The sequence below is a fragment of the Dermochelys coriacea genome, chromosome 3, assembly GCF_009764565.3.
Source record: "Dermochelys coriacea isolate rDerCor1 chromosome 3, rDerCor1.pri.v4, whole genome shotgun sequence".
Classification (NCBI taxonomy): domain Eukaryota; kingdom Metazoa; phylum Chordata; order Testudines; family Dermochelyidae; genus Dermochelys; species Dermochelys coriacea.
In genome coordinates, this window is record NC_050070.1 from 211688653 (window position 1) to 211713436 (window position 24784).

Genomic DNA, 24784 nt, shown 5'->3' on the forward strand with positions numbered 1-24784 from the left:
AGGGGACGCACGGATGGCTAGGTGAGACGCCGGCACATGATCGAAGCAGCTAGGCAGAGCGGTGAAGCCAGAGCAGACAGTCGGGAGGGAAAGAGCAGTGAGGGACTTGAAAGGAGAAGGTCAGAAGCTTGAACTTGATGTAGCATCTGCACTGCAGGAAGGAGAGGCCGGCAAGGGCAGAGCAATCTGCAAGGAAGCTGGTCTGTTTTGCCTGGACTGGAGAGGGGCGTGATGGTCAGAGAGGCTGGAGAGGAACTGATGGTGATCAGGATGAGAGAGGGTCGGACTTTGACCTTGACAGCACTGGAATTCTGCCTGAAGAAGCACCTAGCTTTAGAGAAACATTTCCCATTACAGGAGGCCATTTCCCATGCTGGTGGCTAAGCAGTTTTCTCTTGCAATCTGTGTTACAGACATTCAGCCAATCTTCTTGTCTCAGGGAATATAAATAGGGTTCTTCCACGCAGCTGTCTGAAGTCAGTCACTTCTCATTTTTAAATCACTGTTAGTTCAGGGGGAGCAAACACACTGTGTGGAGAAGGCTAAATTATCTTTGTAATGAGGGGCCACGGGCCACAGCTGAACAGCAAGGGTCATGCACTCCTTTCAATTCCTCCTTGATCTCCTGCTGATGTCATCAGGGATTCAGCACAAGGAGCAAGTGTAGTATGTGGCCTTTGGTAGCACCTGAGTGGCAGGTACAGACAGCAGCCATTAGTCTCTGGGGCAGCCTTGCCAGCTCTCACCACTTTGCCATTAGCCTCATGGTATCTGGTGTTTTAATTCAAGTCCCAGCTCCTGGAGTCAGGTGATTATATCAGTCTCTCAGCTTTCTTTTTTTAAAAAGTATGTTTCTAGGCCTCATGGTTGCAGAGAAAATCTGGCAAATGTGACCCCTGAAGGCACAAACCCCAGAATGCAAAGAAACAGAACCCCAAGATTTGTGATATTTTAAATCTCATGCTCTTTCAGCCAACTTCTCCACTCCTTGGGACTCCAGCCTGGGCCCAGGCAGGTGAGGGTGGGGGGCAGGAGGCAGTGAGTGGTGCAGGAGTGTAAGTTAAAATCATAGCTCACCGATGGTCCCCAGTGCGCAGCAGGCTGTGTTGGGTGGGGAGTCGTCTTGAGAGCTCTTCTCCTCTTGTAGAACGCAGGCCTCTGTGGGTGCCAGGGTCTGGCCTGCCTTTCCTGACTGCACAAAGAGCCTTGGTGGTACTACACTGAGCCTTCGCGTGGGACAGCCACCCAGTGAACCAGCTGTGGCTCACCAGGAGCTGAAGAGCTCGTGCGGGGTTTGGGAGGATCAGCAGGGGTGGTGAAGGGAGCCCTGTCCTGTCCCAACCTCCCCCCATGGAATTCCCTTTTGGTCTTCCAACGCCCTCTGCAAGTTCTGGCCCCAGTCACCACTTTCATCCTTCCCCCATGTACCATCTTGGCTTCCCACCTTGTCCCTAATTTCCGTCCCCTTCCACTTACCTTCCTTGTCCTAACCATCTATAGGGACCTGTCTGCACACCAAAGCTGACCTGCTTTAACTCCACAGCTAGGGGGGTGAATTTTTACCAGGATAGTTATACCTAGCATGGAGGCAGTCATCAAGTTGGATAATTCCTAGCCCACTGCAACGCCCCATTTTCCAGGCATGTCCAGACCTAACGAGATCCTGCCCAGTTGCTTCCCTCTCAAAGGTTTTCCAAACGATAACAATCAGGATAAAGTACCAAAAGCAGCTCTGATGTACCCTCGTACCAGGGCCCTCATGGTGGTTCATTAGTGCAGCTAGCACATGCCATTTCTCTGCAATTTCCCAAGGGTTCCATCAGCCACGACCAAGCACCCAGGAAAGCAACTCAAGAGGCAGTTTGGAACTGCCATTTCAACAGAGTTAAAATCACCTAAAGACTACATTCCATTCAGATGTTGAAGGTTTCCTTCACAATGTGATGGCTATCAAGTCCTTTCTTTGAAAGAAACCTTAAATACTGGAGCATAATTCTGTGGGAAGAGGTGGGTTCTGTAACAAATTCCGTGGCTGCAGATTTGCAAAATATATGGGAATTTGGCCATCACTCCTATTACTTGAAATATTCCCATCTAATCTATCTAGCTAAGGTCAATCTATCACCTTGGTAGCTAAGCTTTACTTTTATGTAAAAGGATTGCTCAAAGAATCGTAGAAGCCATAGATTGAGAAGACCTGTTAGACCATCCAGACCATTTCCCTGTAGAATTGTTCCCTACAGTCAATATTCTAGCCTAGTTTTAAATGTCTCAACCAATAGAGCTCCCACCACTTCCCCGTAGCATCTGTTCCATATTCTGAGAGATCTCGTGTTCCACACTAAATTCCTCCCTTCTTTGGTTATGTTACAATCTTCAAAGCTTACCAGACAGTTGTCATGGCTTTGGCTGACCCTCCTGAGCACAAGGGGTGAGACTCAGAGCTTGTCTAGACAGGGAAGGTTTGCTCAGGAGTAACTATACCGGTATCAGCTCTTAATGTAGATGCACTGCACCCGTGGTGAAATGAGGCTTGGAGCAGTGCAGCTCACCCTGACAAATCTCCGTGGTGGTGCAGCTACATTAGAGCAAACGAACCCAGGGTAGACAGGGCTTCCAACCATCCGGGAAGCCGAAGAAATGCCATGTGATTTCATCCATGTGAGGAAAGCCCTCTGGGAATTGAGAAAGTGCACCACAAAATGTGCCATGGAAAGTTTCCTGTCCTCTAGCTAGTGGGCCAGAATGTTGCTTCTATCAATGAACTGGTGTGAAAAACGCCAGAGTGTACATTGCTGCACTCTTCCCGAGGGGCACACTGGAAGGATCCACAGAGGCCAAGCCAGGCCCCGGTGCCATGCAGGCCATCTCGTGGGAGACTGAACAGCTGGCTGCCGTTCGCTCTCAGAGTGCTCCAGTGGCTGAGACGCACTCCCTGAGAGCCTGCTGAGGCCATGGGGAAGACGACCAATGTTGCTGCCTCGGCCCCTTGGAAACAGCTCAGCGAGCAATGGCTAGAGGACTCCAGGAAGAGGAAGCCCATGAACAGCATGAGATAGGGTGCGTGGTGGTGTCATTCCATTTCCATGCTTCCCTCTCACGCTGCTACGTCCTGCTCGACACTCGGTTTCCAAGTCATCTTTCTGCTCAGGTCCAAGCAACACTGTTGTGAAAGGGGTAATGGAATATGAGCTCCAGGTGGTCAGACCCCAGGTCTGTTCAGAGACACAGGGCCCAGGGCACCCCGGGCAGCAGTGAAGAAAGCTCACTCGAGGCACTGATGGGAGTGTAAGACAGTTTGGTGAGAATATCCAAGATTGCATCACGGGAAGTGCTACTGGCAGAACTGGTTGGCATACAGGAGCACACCGTCATCCTCTACCACAGAGACTCGGGAGGGATGTGGACTGAGGCTGGGGAGTAGTTCAGAGAGGTGACATCCACTGAAGATTGTTATTGGCTAGAGCAGCACGTGACTCCACAATGGATGCTGGGAGCAAAAAGCCCCATCCATATCCTCTGTTGGGGGCCCAATACTCCTCTCCAAAAGTAAGTACAATGTATTAGTGTGCAGCAGCCAGAGGTCTGGTCTTATCTTCACCACCACTAGCCATTTCACCTCCTTCACAGGGACCAAGGTGGATGACATTTTCAAGCGAGGAATAATCTAAAGGTTATCCCATCCCATTCATTCAAGAATTTGGATTTCATCTCATCCAAGGTATTGAACAGAGAAAAGTCGGATTGCAGCATTCCACGCTGTGCTCTGGGATTTGCATCGCACTGTGTGATATTGTTCCTGATTGTTAAAGGTGTGTAGTTTTCACTCTGCATACGTACACAATGGCCTGCAGAAATTGCATTCCCTTGGGCAGGAAGGTGAAGGGGGTTTGGGTGCTGAGCAGAAAGAAATGTGCAGTCTGTGAGTGCATGTTAATAAATGACTGCATGGACAGTGCTTTAGTTCAGCATCACAAGCCGCGTGGATTCTGTATCTACAGATGTGTTGTCTGTTGTGGGTGTTAAAACTTAAAAGGGGCAGAGAGAATCAGGGCACAAAAGTGGGGGGGGGCGAAAGGAAGGAAACTGGTCCTTTTGCCCCATCAACACATCCCTGAGAGTGTCCTCTCCTCTCTGCTCCTGGTCCCCTATCTCTTTCATGGCCCCTAGTTTCCTCCCCCTCATCCCCCACTCCATGTCGCTGCTTTGTTTTGACCTACTTCCACTGGAGATGTTTCAAAAGTAAAGGCATAAATGTCTGACTTGTTCAAGTGTTGAGTGAGGGATGGGGGGGCGTAACATCTGGGGGAGATGGTGGTGGGGAGCCACAGTGACCCTTCATGCCCATCGTCTCCACACCTCACCTATCCTCTTGCTGTTATAAGTCAAACCTATGAAAGTGGTTGTTGATAGACCCCATCTGGAGACCTCAATGAGAAAGGAATCGGTGCCTCAAGTGCTGTGGGGTTTGGGGTGGGTACATTTGTTAGTGGATCATAATTACTTTCTGAGAGGTTCTAAAAATCTCACTGATCCCTCTCTCCTCTCTTACTGTCCCGTGGCAAGTTTTGACCTCATATTTTCTGTAGCTATATTTTAAAACTTGCTGTTCATTCTCAGTCTCCATCTAGCTCCCCTTACAGATTCTATTTCTGTTGTTTGTATTTAGCATTTATATTCCCATAGCCTGGGTGACCCAAGCGTGATCGGGGCCTTCATGCCCAGTGCTGCACAAACACACACAGTAAGAGACAGTCCCTGCCCCAATGAGCTCACAGTCTAAATGGGTTCTGGTCTCAGGGCTGCCACAGATCTCCTCTATGGCCTTGGCCAATTCATTTAAATTCTCTCTGTCTCAGTTCCCCATCTCTAAGAATGGGGATACTCATACTTCCTTCCCCCACCCTCTCTCTGTCATTTCTTCGTAGGGCTGGATGCTGTGAATGGATCCACACGGGCAGATCCCTTTGCCCATTAACTTTGCTGCATCTGCACACTGTGACCTGTAGGATCAGGGCCTTAGACTGTGTCTAACTATGTGTATGTGCAGCACTCAGCACAATGGGGGCCTTCATCTTGGAAAGCACCTTTGAGCACCAATGTAATGCAAAGATCAGAAATAATATCACCGGTGTGGTTTCTAATAATCATATTAAGGGCTCACATACTAGGATTTTCTATGGTCCCCTTCCCCAGACAACATAAAAAGTCACAGCCAAGTTAATGTGTGAATTCACCAGCAGGAGGCATTGGGGAAGCTGGAACATGAAAAGCGAATGTGCAGAGAGAGGCAGGCTGGGAGTAGCTTTGTACATCAACACAGACTGTTCCCAGGAAAGTTCATTGGCTAGGGACTGTTGTAGGAGAGTTAGTGCCCTGGGGTTCCAGAAGACTTTTGCACCACATTCAGCAGAAAAGCTGGAAAGTAGGTCAGTGACCATAACTGTAAGGGAACAGGAAGCTTAAGGGAGAACTCTGCTCCTGACATCTAATTAAACTCTGAGCTCTGTTGGTTACTGTTGTGCATATAAGGTTTAGTATGCTTTGCAAAATGAGTATCATGGTTGTTTGTATGTTGAGCTGTGACCTACTGGCTTCATTCATTCATTTGCTGTATTATTACATCAAGCAAATAAAAGGTGTTATTTTGCTGAGATAGATTGATAGATAACTAGATGAAGGGGGCGGTGTATGTGGATAGATAGATAGATCAATGGATCACATCCCACAGATGTCAGGACAGGCCCAACACCTTCTTTTGTATTTATATAGCATATTGCGCACTGTGGATGCTACCAAAAACAAATAATGATACTAATTAATCACTCATTTAATTTCTTAAGACTAGTAAAATACCATGTCCTTTGTGCAAGTTTAGTAATTCCTGTTAAATGTTATTTTGTTCACTTATTAATTGTTGTATTATTATGACGATGGCACCAAGAGGCCTCCAGGAGGGATTTCAGTCCCCCTTGTACTGGGCGCTTCACACACACAGAATTTGAAATTGAGTGAAACAGGGACAGACAGATGACACATACAAGTATGCTGCCACTAAGCTGTTGAATTATTTAGGGTCTATTACTTTTGCAACTAAAGGATAACTTACAAGGTATTTGGTGAAATCAATGCTACGTAACAACTATAATAATCATACCTGGGTCTTCTATAGCATGTTTCATCTGTAGATCTGAGAGCACTTGACAAAAAGGGTGGGGGGGGCACTATCATTATTACTGTTTTACAGATGGGGAAACTGAGGCATGGAGCATTTAAGTGACTTGCCCAAGTTCCCCAGCTGGTCCCAATCCTGCACAGACTTATGCATGTGGTTAACTTTAAGCATGTGATTATTCACAGAATGCTCTTGTGAGAAAAGCTACCAGGGATTTAATTCCTAATAATGGCCCCTAATCTGTCAGTGGTTCCATTCAGGCAGACTTCTATGCCTCACAGATCCCCCTGAAGTTGATGGCTCCACAAAGGTGCAGGGATGCATCTGCAGGGAATGACTTACAGCATGGGGCCTTGGTAATTATAGTGATATATTTTGGCAATATGGGTGGGGGTGCTTCCCTGTGCTAAACCTCTGACCTCCAGTTCTCTCTTTCAGGGCACCTGACCCTAGTTGGAGGGGTTTGGTGTTGCACAGCAATACAAAAAGAATAAATAAAACCTACCAAAACCCCCCGCCTCGATGTCCTCATTCGTGCAGCAAATGTACTGATCGTTTGTACAGTGTGTTATCAAGAAGTACTGGCACTGCTATAGGGCTGTGATTGTGCAGTTTAATAGTCTTGGGAAGCTGGTATGATGATTGTATTTGATCATTTTTCTCATCACTCCTGAGGGTTAAGCATAAAGGCCATTCCATGGCTTTTTAAAATGGTCCCTTACCAAAAGCTCTTAAGCAAAATAAGCAGTCATGGGATAAAAGGGAAGGTCCTCTCATGGATCAGTAACTGGTTAAAAGATAGGAAACAAAGGGTAGGAATAAACGATCAGTTTTCAAAATGGAGAGAGATAAATAGTGGTGTCCCGCAAGGATCTGTACTGGGACCAGTCCTATTCAACATATTCATAAACGATCTGGAAAAGGGGTAAACAGTGAAGTGGCAATGTTTGCAGAGGATACAAAATCACTCAAGATAGTTAAGTGCAAAGCTAACCAAAAAGAGTTACATAAGGACCTCACGAAACTGGATGACTGGGCAACAAAATGGCTGATGAAATTCAATGTTGATCATGCAAAGCAATGCACACTGGAAAACATAATCCCAACTATACATATAAATGATGGGGTCTAAATTAGCTGTTACCACTCAAGAAAGAGATTTTGGAGACATTGTGGATACTTCTCCGAAAACATCCGTTCAATGTGCAGCAGCAGTCAAAAAAGCTCCCAGGAGAAGGGATAGATAATAAGACAGAAAATATCATATTGCCTCTATATAGATCCACGGTATGTCCACATCTTGAATACTGCATGCAGATGTGGTCACCCCATCCCAAAAAAGATATATTGGAATTGGAAAAGGAATAGAAAAAGGCAACAAAAATGATTAGGGGTATAGAACAGCTTCCATATGAGGAGAAATTAATAACACTGGGACTTTTCAGCTTGGAAAAGAGATGACTAAGGGGAAACATGATAGAGGTCTATATAATCATGATGGGTGTGGAGAAAGTAAATAATGAAGAGTTATTTACTCCTCATAACACAAGAACTAGGTGTCAGCAAATGAAATTAACAGGCAGCAGGTTTAAAACAAACATGTGTAGAGGCTTGTAGGGGCTTTGTGCTGGGAGAGAAGCTAAGCCCTGATTGGGGGTGGGGCAACTCTGACTAGGGGTCCTATAAAGGTAGCCAGGCAGTGGCACAGGAGCCAGCAAACAGAGCTGTAAACAGGGGAGTCTGAGTGGAAGTTTGTATTATGGTGCTTGTTTTTTGCTGTGGGTGGTGGTGTTTTGGTGTGGTTTGTGTTTCCCAGATTAACAGGATTTAGGTGGGAAGGCTATGACAGATAAAGAGGCAGCAGTGGGAGTGACCCATGTAGTGGAAGACACAATGAGGATGACTGGATGTGGAAGCTGCAGTATGTACATGATCCTGGAGGGGGGACCTGGTAAGAGTTTTGTCTGCATGAAATGCCGTCTGATAGAGCTGATGGAGGAGAAGATTCAAGGTTTGGAGATGCAGGTGGAAAGTCTGGTTGAGTTTAGGAAGGGGTTTGAGCAGATTATGGAGCAAAGACATGAGGTATCTGAAGGAAAAAGCTCAGACTTGCAGATGGAAGCAGGACTGGGGAATTTGGAGGGGGACTGGGTGAGGAAAGTGTTCCGTGGAAGCATGTGACTAAAAGAACCAGGCAGAGGAAAAGATGGGCTAGTGAGGGAGAAATAGAGCTCAAGAACAGGTTTGCAGAGTTGGAAAATGAAAAAGGGGCTCAGCAGGTAGTCACTGAAGGTGGAAGGGCAAGGAAGAAGAGAAGAATGGCTAGTCCTATAGGAAAAGTGGAAGAGTCAATGAAGATTACACCAAATATGAGCCCCAGGAGGATACAGGATAGGTTGAAGAGGATTACAAGGGAGAATAGGAATGGAAAGAACTTGCAGCCAGAGGGAACAGGGGATAGACTGGAGAATAGCACCATCACCAGGAAAAGGCAGGTCTATGTGATCAGGGACTCTTTACTGAGAGGTTTCAGAGTAGCAGCCGTGTTAGTCTGTATTTGCAAAAAGAAAAGGAGTACTTGTGGCACCTTAGAGACTAACAAATTTATAAGAGCATAAGCTTTCGTGAGCTACAGAATGCATCTGATGAAGTGAGCTGTAGCTCACGAAAGCTTATGCTCTAATAAATTTGTTAGTCTCTAAGGTGCCACAAGTACTCCTTTTCTCTTTACTGAGAAGAATAGACAGGCATGTAAACAGAGCTGATCCAGAGAATAGAAGGGTGTGCTGTCTTCCAGGTGCTAAGATACGGGATGTAGACCTGAGGTTGAAAAGGATCCTAAAGGGAGCAGGAAAGATTCCCCTAATTATCCTTCATATGCTCAGGGTTTAGCTGATTGCCATATTTGGGGTCGGGAAGGATTTTTCCTCCAGGGCAGATTGGAGAGGCCCTGGAGGTTTTTCGCCTTCCTCTGTAGCATGGGGCATGGTTGACTTGAGGGAGGCTTCTCTGCTCCTTGAAGTCTTTGAACCATGATTTAAGGACTTCAGTAGCTCAGACATGGGTGAGGTTTTTCATAGGAGTGGGTGGGTGAGATTCTGTGGCCTGCGCTGTGCAGGAGGTCGGACTAGATGATCAGAATGGTCCCTTCTGACCTTAGTATCTATGAATCTATGTGGAACAAATGATACAGCTAGATTCTTGCAGGAAAGTATTAAGGGAGACTATGCTAGGCTGGGGAAGACGCTTAAGGAAATCGAGGCTCAGGTGATCTTTAGTGGGATTCTGCCTCTTCTTAGAGAAGGGCAACAAAGGTGTGACAAGATTATGACTATCAACAGATGGCTTAGGCAGTGGTGCTATAAGGAGGGCTTTGGGATGTATGGCCACTGGGAGGCATTCACGGACAGAGGACAGTTCTCTCGGGATGGACTTCATCTGAGTAGGGAAGGAAATAGACGTCTAGGATGGAAGCTGGCACAACTGATTAAGAGAGCTTTAAACTAGGAATTTGGGGGAGATGGTTGGGAGATGTCCAGGTAATCTCCACGCTGGATTTTAGCATTGAGAGGGAAGAAAACGAAGTAAAGCATACAGCCATGGGTAGGAGAATGTATATAAGGAAGAAGGGCAGTGTTGATACCAGTCTAATAGGTTATACTGGCTGTAGAATGACTGTGCCTTATAGGGTACAGAATGTGAGCGAGGCCAAACAGCAAAAATTAAGATGTTTGTACAGCAATGCGAGGAGTCTAGGTAACAAAATGGAGGAACTAGAGCTACTGGTGCAGGAAGTGAAACCAGATATTATAGGGATAACAGAAACATGGTGGAATAGTAGTCATGACTGGACTACAGGTATTGAAGGGTATGTGCTGTTTAGGAAAGACTGAAATGAAGGTAAAGGTGGTGGAGTAGCATTGTATATCAATGATGAGGTAGAATGTAAAGAAATAAGAAGTGATGGAATGGATAAGACCGAGTCCGTCTGGGCAAAAATTACATTGGGGAAGAAAACTAGTAGAGCCTCCCCTGGGATAGTGCTTGTGGTGTAGACCGCCAAGGATCTAATTTGGATATGGATAGAGCCCTTTTTAATGTTTTTAATAAAATAAATACTAATGGAAACCGCGTGATCATGGGAGACTTTAACTTCCCAGATATAGACTGGAAGACCAGTGCTAGTAGTAATAATAGGGCTCAGATTTTCTTATATGCGATAGCTGATGGATTCCTTCATCAAGTAGTTGCTGAACTGACTAGGGGGGATGCCATTTTATATTTGGTTTTGGTGAGCAGTGAGGACCTCATAGAAGAAATGGTTGTAGGGGATAATCTTGGCTCAAGTGATCATGAGCTAATTCAGTTCAAGCTAAATGGAAGGATTAACAAAAATAAATCCGCAACTAGGATTTTTGATTTCAAAAGGGCTGACTTTCAAAAATTAAGGAAATTAGTTAGGGAAGTGGATTGGACTGAAGAATTTAGGGATCTAAAGGTAGAGGAGGCCTGGGATTACTTTAAATCAAAGCTGCAGAAGCTATCAGAAGCCTGCATCCCAAGAAAGGGGAAAAAATTCATAGTCAGGAGTTGTAGACCAAGCTGGATGAGCAAGCATCTCAGAGAGGTGATTAAGAAAAAGCAGAAAGCATACAGGGAGTGGAAGATGGGAGGGATCAGCTAGGAAAGCTACCTTATTGAGGTCAGAACATGTAGGGATAAAGTGAGACAGGCTAAAAGTCAAGTAGAGTTGGACCTTGCAAAGGGAATTAAAACCAATAGTAAAAGGTTCCATAGCCATATAAATAAGAACAAAACTAAGAAAGAAGAAGTGGGGCCGCTAAACACTGAGGATGGAGTGGAGGTTAAGGATAATCTAGGCATGGCCCAATATCTAAACAAATACTTTGCCTCAGTCTTTAATAAGGCTAAAGAGGATCTTAGGGCCAATGGTAGCATGACAAATGGGAATGAGGATATGGAGGTAGATATTACCATATCTGAGGTAGAAGTGAAACTCAAACAGATTAATGGGACTAAATCGGGGGGCCCAGATAATCTTCATCCAAGAATATTAAAGGAATTGGCACCTGAAATTGCAAGCTCATTAGCAAGAATTTTTAATAAATCTGTAAACTCAGGAGTAGTACCGAATGATTGGAGAATTGCTAATATAGTCCCTATTTTTAAGAAAGAAAAAGAAAGTGATCGGGGTAACTACAGGCCAGTTAGCTTGACATCTGTAGTATGCAAGGTCTTGGAAAAAATTTTGAAGGAGAAAGTAGTTAAGGACATTGAAGTCAATGGTAAATGGACAAAATACAACATGGTTTTACAAAAGGTAGATCGTGCCAAACCAACCTGATCTTCTTCTTTGAGAAAGTAACAGATTTTTTAGACAAAGGAAACGCAGTGGATCTAATTTACCTAGATTTCAGTAAGGCGTTTGATACGGTGCCACTTGGGGAATTATTAGTTAAATTGGAAAAGATGGGGATCAATATGAAAATTGAAAGGTGGCTAAGGAATTGGTTAAAGGGGAGACCACAACGGGTCCTACTGAAAGGTGAACTGTCAGGCTGGAGGGAGGTTACCAGTGGAGTTCCTCAAGGATCAGTTTTGGGACCAATCTTATTTAATCTTTTTATTGCTGATCTCGGCACAAAAAGTGGGAGTGTGCTAATAAAAGTCTGCGGATGATACAAAGCTGGGAGGTATTGCCAATTTAGAGAAGGACCGGGATATCATACAGGAGGATCTGGATGACCTTGTAAACTGGAGTAATAGTAATAGGATGAAATTTAATAGTGAGAAGTGTAAGGTTATGCATTTAGGGATTAATAACAAGAATTTTAGTTATAAGTTGGGGACGCATCAATTAGAAGTAACAGAGGAGGAGAAGGACTTTGGAGTACTGGTTGATCATAGCATGACTATGACCCGCCAATGTGATATGGCTGTGAAAAAAGCTAATGCAGTCTTGGGATGCATCAGGCGAGGTATTTCCAGTAGGGATAAGAAGGTTTTAGTACCGTTATACAAGGCACTGGTGAGATCTCACCTGGAATACTGTGTGCAGTTCTGGTCTCCCATGTTTAAGAAGGATGAAATCAAACTGGAACAAGTACAGAGAAGGACTACTAGGATGATCCAAGGAATGGAAAACCTGTCTTATGAGAGGAGACTCAAAGAGTTTGGCTTGTTTAGCCTAACTAAAAGAAGGTTGAGGGGAGATATGATTGCTCTCTATAAATATATCAGAGGGATAAATACAGGAGAGGGAGAGGAATTATTTAAGTTCAGCACCAATGTGGACACAAGAACAAATGGATATAAACTGGCCACCAGGGAGTTTAGACTTGAAACTAGACGAAGGTTTCTAACCAGCAGTGTAGTGAAATTTTGGAATAGCCTTCCAAGGGAAGCAGTGGGGGCAAAAGATCTATCTGGCTTTAAGATTAAACTTGATAAGTTTATGGAGGAGATGGTATGATGGGATAACATGATTTTGGTAATTAATTGATCTTTAAATATTCATGGTAAATAGGCCTAATGGCCTGTGATGGGATGTTAGATGGGGTGGGATCTGAGTTACCCAGGAATGAATTTTCTGTAGTATCTGGCTGGTGAATCTTGCCCATATGCTCAGGGTTTAGCTGATCACCATATTTGGGGTCGGGAAGGAATTTTCCTCCAGGGCAGATTGGAAGAGGCCCTGGAGGTTTTTCACCTTCCTCTGTAGCATGGGGCATGGGTCACTTGCTGGAGGATTCTCTGCTCTTTGAAGTCTTTAAACCACAATTTAAGGACTTCAATAGCTCAGACATAGGTGAGAGGTTTTTCGCAGGAGTGGGTGGGTGAGATTCTGTGGCCTGTGTTGTGTAGGAGTTCAGACTAGATGATCATAATGGTCTCTTCTGACCTTAGTATCTATGGGGAAAGAAAAAGGAAGTATTTCTTCACACAACGCACAGTCAACCTGTTGAACTGTTTGCCAGAGGATGTTGTGAAGGCCAAGACTATAACAGGGTTCAAAAAGAACTAGATAAGTTCACGGAGGATAAGTCCATCCATGGCTATTAGCCAGCATGGACAGGGATGGTGTCATAGAATCATAGAATATCAGGGTGGGAAGGGACCTCAGGAGGTCTCTAGTCCCACCCTCTGCTCAAAGCAGGACCAATCCCCAACTAAATCATCCCAGCCAAGGCTTTGTCAAGCCAGACCTTAAAGACTTCTAAGGAAGGAGATTCCACCACCTCCCTAGGTAACGCATTCCAGTGTTTCACCACCCTCCTGGGAAAAAGTTTTTCCTCATATCCAACCTAAACCTCCCCCACTGCAACTTGAGACCATTACTCCTCGTTCTGTCATCTGCTACCACTGAGAACGGTCTAGATCCATCCTTTTTGGAACCACCTTTCAGGTAGTTGAAAGCAGCTATCCAATCCCCCCTCATTCTTCTCTTCCGAAGACTAAATCCCAATCCCAGTTCCCTCAGCCTCTCCTCATAAGTCATCTGATCCAGTACCCTAATCATTTTTGTTGCCGTCCACTGGATGCTTTCCAATTTTTCCACATGCTTCCTGTAGTGTGGGGCCCAAAACTGGACACAGTACTCCAGATGAGGCCTCACCAATGTCGAATAGAGGGGAACTATCATGTCCCTCGATCTGCTGGCAATGCCCCTATTTATACATCCCAAAATGCCATTGGCCTTCTTGGCAACAAGGGCACACTGTTGACTCATATCCAGCTTCTCGTCCACTGTAACCCCTAGGTCCTTTTCTGCAGAACTGCTGCTGAGCCATTCGGTCCCTAGTCTGTAGCGGTGCATGGGATTCTTCCGTCCTAAGTGCAGGACTCTGCACTTGTCCTTGTTGAACCTCATCAGATTTCTTTTGGCCCAGTCCTCTTATTTGTCTAGGTCCCTCTGTATCCTATCCCTACCCTCCAGCGTATCTACTGCTCCTCCCAGTTTAGTGTCATCTGCAAACTTGCTGAGGGTGCAATCCACCCCATCCTCCAGATCATTAATGAAAATTTTGAACAAAATCGGCCCGAGGACCAGTCCTTGGGGCACTCCACTTGATACCGGCTGCCAACTAGACATGGAGCCATTGATCACTACCTGTTGAGCCTGACAATCTAGCCAGCTTGCTATCCACCTTATAGTCCATTCATCCAGCCCATACTTCTTTAACTTGCTGGCAAGAATACTGTGGGAGACCGTCTCAAAAGCTTTGCCAAAGTCAAGGAACAACACGTCCACTGCTTTCCCCTCATCCACAGAGCCAGTTATCTCGTCACAGAAGGCAATTAGATTAGTCAGGCATGACTTGCCCTTGGTGAATCTATGCTGACTGTTCCTGAACACTTCCCTCTCTTCTAAGTGCTTCAGAATTGATTCCTTGAGGATCTGCTCCAGGATTTTTCCAGGGACTGAGGTGAGGCTGACTGGCCTGTAGTGCCCTGGAACCTCCTTCTTTCCTTTTTTAAAGATGGGCACTACATTAGCCTTTTTCCAGTCATCCGGGATCTCCCCCGATCACCATGAGTTTTCAAAGATAATGGCCAATGGCTCTGCAATCACATCCGCCAACTCCTTTAGCACCCTCGGATGCAGCGCATCCTGCCCCAGGGACTTGTGCTCGTCCAGCTTTTCTAAATAGTTCCAAACCACTTCTTTCTCCACAGAGGGCTGGTCACTTCCTCCCCATGCTGTGCTGCCCAGTGCAGCAGTCTGGGAGCTGACCTTGTTCATGTCCCTAGCCTCTGTTTGCTAGAACCTGGGAATGGGCAATAGGGGATGGATCACTCTTCATAACTGCCCTGTTCTGTTCGTTCCTTCTGAAGCACCTGGCAGGGGCCACAGTCGGAAGACAGGATACGGGGCTAGATGCACTTTTGGTCTGACCAAGTATGGCCGTTCTTATGGGGTAGAGGACTGTTGGCAGGGTCTGCTGAAAGCACTCACACCAAGACTTTCCCAGGCACGGGAAAGATGGTGTGTTTTACAGTTTTTAAGAATGTGAAATGAGGAAGGCGAGGGGATCAGGAAAGGATGGTTTTGTGGTTAAAGTCCTGGCCTGGAACTCGGCCAACATAGGTCAGTTCACTGCTCTGCCACTGACTTCCTATGTGACCCTGGGCAAGTCACTTATTCTCATGTGGCTAGTAATGCTGCTTGTCCATTTAGACTGCAAGCACTTTGGGGCAGGGACTCTCTCTCTCTTTATGTGTAGATCACCTAGAATAATGGTACCTTGATCTCCATGGGGGCCTTTACCCTCTGCCATAATACTACTACTACTATTAACAGGTGGTGCTCAACTCTAGCTCTGGCTGACTGGGCAAACCCAACCCATGGCCCTGGAGAAGGGTGAGCTGCCTCCCTCTCTCTGTGCACTCCAGTGCAGCAAGAACCATTCCCTACATTTCTGAGAGCACCTTTAACAGGGGCCAACTCTAGAGCAAATCCTACAGTGAGACAGAAACGGCAGGGACCAGAATTTGGTCCTTATACATTCCCCACTCCTTCCTCCCTCCCCCCTTCTCCCCCAGTTCGCTCCTTACCCTCCCCAGCTGCCTGGGCCCCTCCCCAGTGATCTCCTAGGGGAATCCACTTCTCTCCAGGGGACTGGAACAATGTGTGTGTGGGGGGGAGGCTGAGAGCCATTGAACCCAGCTGTGAAGCCTGTCTAGGATGGAAACCCCCACTTCAAGCCAGGGGGTGCAGCGGCACCCCAGTTCCCGCACCTCTGCCCTGCTCCCCTTAGCTGCCAGCGCTGCTCTGGACTTGTCGGTCTCTGCCAGCTGCCCCCCTCCCGCAGGGGACTCCGGCCCCAGATGCTCGCGGCCGGTGCTGCTGGCTGGGCGGGCCCGGCGGAGAGCGCTGCGCAGCTCCCGGTGCGCTGGGGGACCTGGCCCGTGGGGCGGGGGCGGGGGCGGGGGGAGAGGCCGGGCCAGGCTGGGGACCGGGCCGGGAGGGGAGGCTGCCGGGTGGGAGGGTCTGCGCGCTGATAAGAGCCCTGGCGCGGAGCCAGCCCCTCACTCGCAGAGCCAGAGCGCAGCGGCGGTCGGGGAGGCGGGCACGGCCGGGCGCGTTGCGGAAAACTGCCGGCTCTCGCCTGGGAGACCCGCCGCTTCTGCCCCGCCCGGGGAGCATGAGGAGGAGGGGGCGGCTGCCGGGCCATCCGCGCTCCTGCTGACAGCCCCGGCTCCGCGCCTCCTTCCCCGCCATGGCCCGGCCGCTGCCCGCCCGGGGCTGAGCTCTGCGGACGCCAGGTAGGAGCCAGTTCCTCTGGGCGCAGGTGGCCTGGCCCGGGCCGCCTGGGGGAGGCGGGCGCGGAGCGCAGCCGGGGCGCAGGGACCCTCCCGGGGCCGGGCGCACGCCCCTGGGGGCCCCGCAGCGCGCCGGGCTGGGGGCGCCGTGGAGGGCGGCTGGCAGCTCCCGCGGGGAACCAGAGGCTTCGGCCAGTGCGCTCCGGGCAGCGCTGCCGAGCGGCTGGCGGTGGGAATTTGTATTTCCCTCCCGCTCCGCGGGGGCGGGGAGCGTCGGGAGGGGCAGCAGGTCCCGGTCCCGGTCCCGGGGGCGGCCGCGGCGGGGTAGCCGAGGGTGTGTGCGGCAGCCCGGGTCCGGTCCCGGCGCTGGGCAGCTCGCTGCGACCAGTTCAGTTGCAATTGTGCAAAGAGCCGGGGCGCCGGGGCAGGGCCGGGCTGCGGTTCCCTCGGGCTCGCGGGGGACAGACCCCACCGCGGCGAGCGCCGTCCTGGCCGGTGGCTGCCGCAGGGGGGAGCGGGAGGAACGAGCGCGCTTGCGGGGCTGCTGTGGCCAGGCTCGCCCGGGCCGAACGCTCCGAGCCCGCGGGGACCCCGGCTGAGCCGGCACGGGGCGAGGCGAGCTGCGCCCGGGTGAGGCGGCGGCGGCGCCCCGCTTGCACCCTCATTGCCGGGGAGCCGGCACGGACCGGGAGGGTGACCGAGCCTGCCGGGGGGACCGCGCGGTGCCTCCGGGCGGAGCCTGGTCTCGGCTCCGTGGGTTTCTCTCCGCGCCGCCTGGCTTTAGCAGGGGAAAGCGAAGGAGCCAGGTCCAGGGATGCGCAAACCTCCCCGGCGCTGACAGGGAGACCCACGCGGGGAAAGCCCGCGCGGGGTAAGGGCACAGCAGGGGCTGCGGTGGGGAGAGGGCAGATTAAGGGCAGGAGGCCAGCCGGCTAGCGGTGAGGGAATCCCGGCACATCAGAGCAGAACCAGGCTTAGCCCGGGAAGGACGAGCCCCTCCATCATGGCTCACAGCAGTGCTGTTAATTGCCTGCCAAGGTGCCTCTCTCTTGCAAGGAAGAGCAGAGCGTGCATGTGCAAAGTGGGCTCCGGGTTGGTTAATCTGCTGGATTTAACATCTTGCTATCAGACGTGTATTGATTTTTGTCCGTGCCTTTCAAAACAAACCCACCATCCCTTCTCTTTAGGTATTTAATCCGGTTCCCTGGGCAAAGCAGATAATCTGCAGATTTGATTAAACTCTGATTCTCTTTCCGAGCAATATGGGATCGGTCCTATTAGGAAATCCGTTAAAAAGCAGTCATCACGTAGGCTTTGTCTGGATTATTGCAAGTGTGGGGGGGTCACAGTATTTTTCTGAAAGCCCCAGGGGCTGGAACATGTGGTCCATGTAGCCTCAAATCCTGTCTGCTGACAGTGGCCAGTGTCAGGTCCTTCAGAGGAAATGAACAGAACAGGGCAGTTATCCAGTGATCCATCCCCTGTTGCCTATTCCCAGCTTCTGGCAGGCAGAGGCTAGGGATGCCCAGAGCATGGGGTTGCATCCCTGCCCATCCTGGCTAATAGCCATTGATGGACCTATCCTTCATGAACTTGTCTAGTTCTTTTTTGAACCCAGTTGTACTTTTGGCCTTTACATTGCCAGGGGATGTGGTGTTCCACATGCTGACTCTGCATTGCGTAAAGATGTATGTCCTTTTGTTTGTTTTAAACCTGCTGCCTATTAATATCATTGGGAGACCCCTGGTTCTTGTGTTAAGGGGTCAATAACATTTCCCTAGTCACTTTCTCCACCCCAGTCATGATTTTATAGACCTCTAGTGTGTTCCCCCTTGGTTGTCTTTCAGCTGAGTATCTCCAGTCTTTTTAATCTCTCCTTATATGGAAGCTGTTCCATATAGCTCCTTATTTTTCTTGCCCTTTTCTGTACCTTTTCCAGTTATAATGTGTGTGTTTTTGAGATGGGGTGACTAGAACTGTATGCAGGGTTCAAGGTGTGGACATACCATGGGTTTTCATAGTGACATTATGACAGTCTGTCTTATCTATCCCCTTTCCTAATGGTTCCCAATATTCTGTTTGCTTTTTTTTGACTGCTGCTGCACATTGAGTGGATGTTTTCAGAGAACTATCCACAATGACTCCAAGATCTTTCTTGAGTGGCAACAGCTAATTTAGACCCCATAATTTTATATGTATAGTTGGGATTGTTTTCCCAAGTGCATTACTTTGCATTATCAACATAGAATTTCATATGCCACTTTATTGCCCAGTCACCCGGTTTTGTGAGATCCCTTTGTAACTCTTAGCAGTCAGCTTTGGACTTAACTACCATGGGTAATCTTGTATCCTCTGCAAACATTGCCCCGTCACTGTTGATCCCTTTTCCAGATCATGTATGACTATGTTGAACAGCACTGGTCCCAGTACAGCCCCCTGTGGTACCCCGCTATTTACCTCTCTTCATTCTGAAAACTGACCATTAATTCCCATACTTTGTTTTCTATCTTTGAACCAGTTACTGATCCAAGAGAAGACCTCCCCTCTTATCCCACGACTGCTTACTTTGCTTAAGAGCCTTTGGTGAGGGACCTTGTCAAAGTATCACTTGGGCATTTCATTAATATGCAGGGACTAGATCCTTCCACTGGTCAGGTTCTGACTTGCATTAAAAGCTTAGTCCTGAGACCTGCCGCCTATCAGCGCCCAAGCTCTCCCAATCATCCCCACATGCTATGGGGGGGGGGTATTTTCTTTATCTGTTTATTTTTGATGGTTGCTGGGGTTAGGGAGAGAGGGAACCGGGATATTTGAAAGCATTATGATTATTCTGACTTCTGAAAGTCCTGTTTAGAAAAGGGGCTGGCCTGATGTGTTTTACTGAGCTGGTTTCAGTGAGGACAGGCCTTTGACTATATTTGGAGAGGTTGAAATTGTTGTTTATACTGACTTGGCTTGGAGATCCCCCTGGTGTGGATTTTTCTAGGTCACAGCCGGCTGTGCTGATGGACCTTGGGAGTTTCAGGCTGGCTATGGTCTGGGGGGTGAGGTGAAGGAGAGGCGAGTGAGACCCAGCAGACTCTGGGCAAGGCAGGAAGCCAAGAACTTGAGTTGCGTTTACAGCTCTGACATAATGCCTTTCATCCACTCATTTCCAAGTTCAGCATGAGCATGAATTCTGCCTGGAAGGCAGGTGGAAAAAAACAAGGCTGGGAGGAAGTTGCCAAAACCCACACCTCAAGTCAGCGTCCAGATTCGAACCTAATCTATTCCAAATCCAGTGGACCACAGGGCCTTCCAGACAAGTCACTGAACCTCCCTGTGCCTAAGGGAGTTGCTTCTGTTTTCCCATCTGTAAATACCGATTGCCACTGACATGTTGGCATTTGTCAGCATCTACAGGGATAGAATGATGCTGGGAGCTTTGGGCTACGGTGCCTTAATTGCACTGCTGATACCTAGCTCTGTCTCCAACTCCTCTCACCTTACAAGGGCAGTCAAATGCTTTACTGCTGTCTAGTAGAGATTGGAGCTAGCGGTTTGTTTGTTTTAAACGTACTCAAGACAAGATGGAAGTGCTTGTCTGAGAAAGGCCACCAATAAAGATGATGCAGATCTGCTGGCCTCAGGACAGTTCGAGAGTCTGGTTATGGATTTCCAGCTGCTGTCAGACCATCAGGTAGCAGCGTGACTAAGACTGTTTCTACCTATATCTGGTCAGACGATGTGAGCTTTGCTACCATCACCTGTGCCAGAGTCGCTTGGGCATTGGATTCCCACACTGTGCTCTACACGGGGCCATGCCTTCAGTCTATCTGGAGATGGCAGTCAGTGCAGGGGTAGGTCAGATGTCAGATGGCTGCAGCTGCCAACAGCAGAGCGGGTTTAGCAGCTCCGAGGGCTGGACTGGTGGACACAGAAGGAGAGCAAGGGTTTCCGAGTTGCTGTCTCCCTTTCAGGCAGTCCAGCAGGGTCACTCCTTCCCATGTCTTGCGGGTTCAGCAACTCCCTGTCCCAGGGAAGTTCCACCTACCCTGGGCCATGTGGCTAAGGGATAGGGAGGGGCTGTGGTGGGCCCTGAACATAGCTGCAAACAGTGTTCTTCCTGTGAGCTGTTGCTGTCTGAGCAGCTGGTACACAGCTGGCCCAGCAGTTACCTGGGACTCTCCAGGCTTACCAGCACTGCAGGCAGCTACAGGGGGGTCATTGCATCCAGCCCAGTGTGGCAGTGACTGACAGCATTCTCCCCAGGAGGCTGTTCAGTGCCTGTGTGAAACTAGCTGTTGGTCTCAAGCTATCATCTAGAGGGCAAAAGTCCATGTTCCCTAAACCATCATCATGACTGATACCCTTTCTCTGGCAGCCTCAACAGACAGCCAAGGACTGAACAGGCCATGGTCAGCCCTAGGGGTGGGTCTGGCAGGGCAGGGTTGAAGCAGACTGGTAGAGGAAAACAGGTTGGCTCTTGCACTTCAGCTGCCTTTGGTTGATTCACTGATGTCCCTCTATCAGCCTACAGTCCCTCTCCTGGGAAGAGTGCCCATATTTTTCTGCCCCAGGGGGCATCCCATCCTGTCTATACAGTACAGACTATAAGAATAGTCTGACCCATTATGGTCGATGTCCATCTAGTGCAGTATCCTGTCTTCTGACAGCGATCAATGCCAGGCTCTTCAGAGGGAATGAACAGAACAGGGCAGTTATCGAGTGACCCATCTCCTGTCCCAGCTTCTGGCAGTCAGGGGCTGGGGGCTTGCGTCCCTGACCATCTCGGCTAATAGCCACTGATGGACCTATCTTCCAGGAACACATCTAATTCTTTTTTGAACCTCATTATAGTTTTGGCCTTCACAACATCCCTGGGTGAGTTCCACAGGTTGACTGTGCGTTGTATGAAGAAATACTTCCTTTTTGTTTTTAAATCTGCTGCCTAATAACTTCATTGGGTGACTCCTTGTTCTTGTGTTATGAGAAGGCGTAAATTACACTTTCTCCACACAGTCATGATTTTATAGACGTCTATCATACCCCCTTCCCCCAGTCATTGTCTTTTCCAAACTGAGAGGCACCAGTCTTTTTAATTTCTCCTCATAAGGAAGCTGTTCCGTGCCCTTAATCATTTTGTGTTGCCTTTCTCTGCAGCTTTTCCAATTCTAATAATCTCTTTTGAGATGGGGCACCGAGATCTACATGCAGTATTCAAGGTCTGGGTGTATCATGGATTTATATAGAGGCATTATGATATTTTCTTATCTATCCTAATGATTCCCAACATTCTGTTAGGTTTTGTTTTTTTGTTTTGTTTTTGTTTTTGACTGCTACTGCACACTGTGTGGATGTTTTCAGAGAACTATCCACAGTGACTCCAAAATCTTTCTTGAGTGGTAACAGCTAATTTAGATCACATACTTTTGTATGTATAGTTGGCATTGTTTTCCAGTGTGCATTACTTTGCTTTTATCTACATTTGAATTTAATATGCCATTTTGTTATCCAGTCATTCAGTTTTATGAAATCTTTCTGTAGCTCTTTGCAGTCTGCTTTGGGTTTCACTATTCTGAGTAGTTTTGTATCATCTGCAGACATTGCCCCGTCACTGTTTGCCCCGTTTCCAGATCATTTATGAATATGTTGAACAGCACTGGTCCTGAGACAGACCCCGGAACACCCCAAATTTCACCTCTCTCCATTGTGAAAACTGACCATTTATTCCTACCCTTTGTTTCCTAACTTTTAACCAGTTACTGATCTGGGAGAGGACCTTCCCTTTTACTCTTCCCTCATCTTTTTATCCTTCTTATGGTGAATCCAGACCTGTGGGGAATAGTTGCCCTGCTTCTGTCTCTACTGAACCAGAGACGTGGACAAACGGGTATCGGTCTCCCGTGTGAGCTAGCACTCAATTCATGCTAACGATGTGTATTACAAGACCGATGTCACAGCAGGGTAGACACAGACTTCTATGTCTCCACCTTTAAGAGTTTCAGAGTAGCAGCCGTGTTAGTCTGTATTCGCAAAAAGAAAAGGAGTACTTGTGGCACCTTAGAGACTAACAAATTCTAAGGTGCCACAAGTACTCCTTACCTTTAAGAGTGTAAATGTCACTTTGTTACAGCTGCTGAATGGTGCAGTGTGTTTTCAGCTGACCACTAGGGAAATAATTCCTAATGGAAAGCCTCCACCTGGCCATTTGTTTGTTGTGAGAATAACGAACATGCACTCTCCTGTCAGTTACCTCTATGGCCAGGATACCCGTGTTCTGAGTACACTGCCACCAATGGGTTGTGAGCCCAACTGCAAGCATATTTTTTTATTTTTTATGACTGAAAGGGGTTTAAAGGCTAAAGAACTAAACAGCCAGACCGTCCTCTCCCTGGAGCTGTGGCAGGAGGAAAAGAAGCCGCTGGAAAAAGGGAAGCTGGCCTTTGCAAAAATGCAAATGAGAATGGAATGAGATCTGTTCCACAAAGCTCAGCCATGCTGAATGGCATAGATCATACACTCTTTGGTGAGCTGGGGTGCTAAGAAGAGCTCAGGTGCATAGAAAAAAGCAAATGTAAAGGTCGGAACTCAAAGGGAGTCCGAAAGGCCATGGACACACTGGCTCATCTTCCATAACTGGACATGCACTACAGGCCAGGCAGCGGGGGAGAGAGATTGCCTTAGGAATTTGGCTTCTGGATCTTGTTGGACTTCAAAGCTTCATCCTGCAATGTACAATCACCAACACAATGGCATGGAAGCAAAATCCAGGCCTAAGGGACCAGAGGCAGCAGCATCTTGGCATCCCCATCAGGCTCTGCAACAGCTGCCACTCCAGTGTATCCTGGTGGCCCACCTTGCAGCACTCCCTGCTAGGCCCCTAGGCAGTTGGTCAGTGCCAGGAAAGGGCAGGGGGAGTAGAGCATGGGGTTTCCCACCAGTGAGCTGAGAAGGGGGCTGGAGGAACAGCTGTGTCTCTTCTCCTCCTTTTCCCCTTCCTGCCCAGCTCCCCTTCCCCAGGGTAGCGGAGGACAGGAGCGAGCAAAGGCCTGGGGCTGGCTTTCTGTGGTGGGGTGGGAGAGGATGGTTCGTTCCAGCTCGCTGTGAAAGCTTCCCACTGAGCAGCGACCAGCCCAGGGCCAAAGAGGGCTTCAGGGAGTGCGGGACCCGAGGGGCAGCTCTGCTCCAGCAGGCAGGGGAAAGGGAGGGGAGGACATCATCTGGCATGGCACTTAACCAGGGTGGGTTTCCAAAAGCTGGGCTTGTCCCAGCCGCACTGGGAGTGTTAGCAGCTTGTGGCTGTGGCGGGGTTCGTCCCATCCTCTCGGGTGGCATCTGAGTCCCACAGGCCTGCTCACGTTCACATCCAGCCTCCTTGCCAAGCCCACATTTTCCATACACAACAGCATGCACTAGACCCCACTGCTCCCCATCTGCAAAGACTGCGTCTTCAAGCAGGTGAGGTCAGACATACTTACTCTGCAACCCCTTCAGGAGAGAGCCTGTCTTTCACTTACACAGCAGGACTCTGAGCATCCGCTGCGGCCCCTCTGAGCTGCTGGCAAACATGTAATTCAGACTGAAGGTCTGAGCAGGGCTGCGTAGAACGAGATGCGTGTATGGTGTGACTGGCTGTGCACTGCAGGTGAAAGGAAGCTTGCTCTGCAAGTGATAAGCGCATTTGTGCATGACAAAGTTGGGTGGTGGGGTGGCTAAAAGATGAGGTTGGTCTAGATGCAATCTCTGTTTAACTGGTGCTTTCTTTGATTTTTATTGATAGCATGACAGGAAATGCAGGTGAGCAACTTTCAGTCAAAACTAATGAAGTTCTTTGTGTGGCTGAGAACTTTAACTCTAACATGAGAACTTTTTTCCACCCTGAGTATATTACTACTCCTCTTCTAGCCACAGTCCCACCCACATGGGGTAAGCTCTTCTAGTCGTCCTCTTCTGTTCCAGTCTATCTGGATGCAGTTTCTCAGAAATGCTGCAGCTTATCTGAGTCTCTAGCATGACACCCATCCATCTTGGTGTAGGTCTCTCAACTGGGTCTCCCCCCCATGATCTTTTCAGAAGGATTGCTAGTAAACAGGGTGTTACCCTCCACTTCTAAGTTGAAGAAAAGGGCCCGAGTCTGTTACTACTGTTTTATTTGTATTGAGGTAGCATTGAGGAGCCCCAGTCACAGGCTAGGTGCTGTACAAAAGATGTCCCTGCGATTGAGCTGGCCACTCTGGGCTCAGTGAGTAACTGGAGTGCAAGAAAGACTGCAGAGAAGGAAGACTTATTTTGCAGTCAGTAGAGACATTCTGTCCATGTGACTCCCACTGTAGAGGCACACGT

The 24784-nt window shown here is 48.4% G+C and overlaps 1 protein-coding gene across 6 annotated transcripts in view; it reads left to right on the forward strand.

Moving 5' to 3' along the window:
• The window catches only part of SLC8A1 (solute carrier family 8 member A1), a 337787-nt gene that overhangs the window by 17417 nt on the left and 295586 nt on the right, over positions 1–24784 (forward strand). The window contains exon 1 of one of the 6 annotated variants that reach the window (XM_043512219.1): positions 16297–16462. The exons of 2 other annotated variants lie outside the window; for them this stretch is intronic. The gene's annotated coding sequence lies outside the window, so the exon portion shown is untranslated. Of the gene's footprint in view, positions 1–16296; positions 16463–24784 lie in introns of those variants that run through there. 3 more of the 6 variants (XM_043512214.1, XM_043512218.1, XM_043512217.1) reach the window with 3 other exon arrangements.